Source organism: Sciurus carolinensis, chromosome 8 (assembly GCF_902686445.1).
Source record: "Sciurus carolinensis chromosome 8, mSciCar1.2, whole genome shotgun sequence".
NCBI lineage: Eukaryota > Metazoa > Chordata > Mammalia > Rodentia > Sciuridae > Sciurus > Sciurus carolinensis.
Window position 1 is genome coordinate 114,489,583 of NC_062220.1, and position 3,307 is coordinate 114,492,889.

The 3,307-nt window shown below is 39.6% G+C and overlaps 1 pseudogene; it reads right to left on the minus strand.

The window, feature by feature from the left end:
* Positions 1-1,694: 1,694 nt before the first annotated feature.
* On the minus strand, positions 1,695-3,091 carry LOC124991418 (sphingosine-1-phosphate phosphatase 1-like; annotated as a pseudogene).
* Positions 3,092-3,307: the final 216 nt, after the last annotated feature.

A 3,307-nucleotide genomic window follows, 5' to 3' on the forward strand; every position in this document is an offset into this window, starting at 1 on the left:
CACTCATTAACCACATATTTTGAAAGAAAAGCTCTTTCACATTTTCCAACATACCAATAGGTTCCAAAGTGCCTTGGTTTCTTTTTAATAGGTAAAGAGCCCACATTGAGGTTGCTTCATTTAAATTATCAGATTCAGTTTTGGTAAAAATTGCCATGTCCCTAAATTCTCAAACAGAATCATAAAAATATGAGCTCAAAGTTATGCTATGCAAAATAGATCATCTGAATTGATATTTCTGGATTAATCATATAGATATTGCACTAAAATCAGCAATCCATACCTGATGTTCATTTATATGGAAAGTTAATTCTCTTCTTTATGAATATCTTACTAGAATAAAATTATGTAATCTAATTACAATCACACTTGAAAATATAAAGGCACAGACAAAAACATAGTTATATACCCTACCCAAATTTTCCACTGTGAAAATAATAAAAAGTTGAAAAAATAATAGGATCTAAACAATTGATATTTATTATTTTTAGATTTTATAATTTATCTAAGTAGCTGATAAGTGAGCATTAAAAGTGAACAGTGGGAAAGCCAATGCTTTCCAATTTAGAAAAATGGTTTACATCTGAAGCATTTGCACTGTCCCACCTATAAATTTTAACTACGTTCCTTTCACTGGAAATAGCTACCTGCAGTATAAACAATCAAAACAACAATGTGCAAAAAGTATATCTTGTTCCTATAACGTACAATACACAGAAAAATATCTACAAAAATAATGGAAGAATATTATCCCTTAGCTTTCCAATAAATTAGTGAGAAATGTTAGCCCATTCCACATTTCCTTCTAAATAAAGGACAAAGGATTAAGAGTGGTTTAATTCAACCCCTGTTAGACATACATTTTGTAAAATATTTGCTGATTATATGTAATTAAGATAGGATTAGTCTTTTATATCACAGAGACATGGCCCTTCTTAATTCAGCAACAGAAAGGCACAATTAGCAAGCAATAAAATTCAGTACCTGAATTATTAAACTGGATGTACAAAACAGTTGCAAAAAAATACATTCAACACAGTGTACAGAACTTTAAAAAAATAAGGAATCTAAAAAGTAATTTTTCTGAAATTTGGTCCATTAAGAATGCCTCCCATGTTCAACATCATGGTAACTTGAAAGGTTATGGCAGTGTAAAAAGAGGCAGTAAATTAATATGTGGTAGCATATGAATTCTGGTCTACTAATTATGCAATTCAATTAGGAAATGGCTCCCTAGTAAATAATGTTAAATATATTGTTAATAACATACCTGTATTAATTCCAAATCCATATGCAAACTGTGTATATTATTATGCTTTCATGATATACCTCACAGTTTAAAAAACTTAGGTATATATTTTTTAATCACACATATTTAGATATATAATTGCCTATGATGTATCCTAATATATATTATAACAAACTTGAATCCATAACAGTACAAAAACTCTCCAAACAGTTACATTGAACATTCTAAATAGATACTTATTTTCTCAGTACAGAAATAACTCAGCTCACCTAAGGCAAAATCTGGAGGTGCAATATTAAAAAGCACTGACTCTTAAGAATTTACTTAAATAATTATTTAAGTTAAATTCTTGCAAAAACCTAAACTCTGATCTTTTATCTAGAGTATATTTTTAGGTATCAATTAACTGATAAACCTCTTTCTTATCACAAACAGTATGTGCCCATCAAGAGATACCAATAAAGAAAAATATGTAGGGGAGTCAAACATGTGATGGAGAAACCCACCATTCCATAGGTAATATACCGGTAAGGAAGTTCAACTCCATGTGCTGTCTTACTTTTTCCATATCATCACATGGTATGTTGAAGATTTTACAGGCTAAAGGAATGGTGATCTTTTTCATTATATCTCTGACGATCAGTACAATATCATTCCATGAGGATCCGCAATATGCTTTTCCAAACAGAGTCATAGAAACAGGGGACCTAGCTAACAGTAGTATCTTGAAGAAAGGATCTATAGTAGACCCACGCTATGAGCAACATGGGATCCACATGCCATTCCAGCACCACTTCCTAGAATCTCAGCTGTGTCTCCCGGGATGTGCTCCAGGTATCAAGAGTGAAAGAGAAGATCCTAAAGCTAAATGAAGGACCCATGATAACTAGTGGAGCATATTTTAAGTTTGATTGCAGTTGTCAATCAGTCCATAAATGGATAGGAAACAGCTAAGATTAAATGGACATAGGAATGCAGCAATAATGTCCAGAATGGAGTGCATTCCCATGTGCAGTCAACTTAGGCAAACTAGGAACACCGGGAATAAGAAGCAGTCCACAAACAGGAGGATACTGCCAGCTGCCATAGGGAGGAGGACCATGGAAACAGATATGGGGGTGCCGGACACAGCGTGGGTGGAGGGCATGCTGTACTCGGAGTTGCAGAAGAACTCCAACTTGACACAGGCCGGGAGGAAGGCGACGGCCAGCGGATGATGTCCTTGGTGCACTGGCCCAGGTACATGACCAGCACCCAGATGATCACCAGCCTGCGACCCACCAGGGCGTACAGGTTCCAGATCCAGAAAGGGAAGAACATGATGTAAAGAGTCAGTCGCCAAACTCCGTGCCCAAGCAGAACAGATAGGAGAGCGGCCAGTTGCTCGCCGGCCAGCGAGTTGCGTCGCAGGGAGCCCGCGCGCGACAATGAGGCTGGGCCCCACTGGGCCACCAGCCCGTTTTACATGCCATTGGGGGTGCCGCTGCGTCCGGCTTGTCTGAGCGCTGACTGTGGTCACTCCCTGCGGCTGGGGGCCCTTGGTCGCTCCGGACTGCCGTCCTCGCCCCCGGGAGTCTCGGGCTAGCGGAGCCTCCGCTTTCTCATCCTCCCTCAGTTCCGCTGAGCGGTTCGGCGGCGCCTCCACCCGCACAGACGCTGGAAACGGGCCACTTTCTGCGGCTCCTGCAGATGGACAGCCCGCCGGGCTGGGTGCTGCCTGAGCGACGTGAGGACGGGATCTGCAGAGGGGAGCCGTCCCCGCGCCTGGCCAGCTGCAGCAGCGCGTCGCTCCACGCGCTGGAGTCTTGATGCCTCTTTTCTTATCACATTTTTTTTTTTCATTTTAAACTAAATCGAAGAGCAGAAGTGGTACTCTTCTTGAGGAGGAAAGAGGAATGATTTCTAAATTTTGACACATTTTTATGGTCTTAGGATCCATTACTTGAAAATTTTTCATTTTTAATTCACCAAGAACTGAGTTATACTATTTTTACCCTCAGTATTGTACCTCTTGAGTCAGTACTTCAGTGTCAAACTCATTACAGAGTATGCACTGGA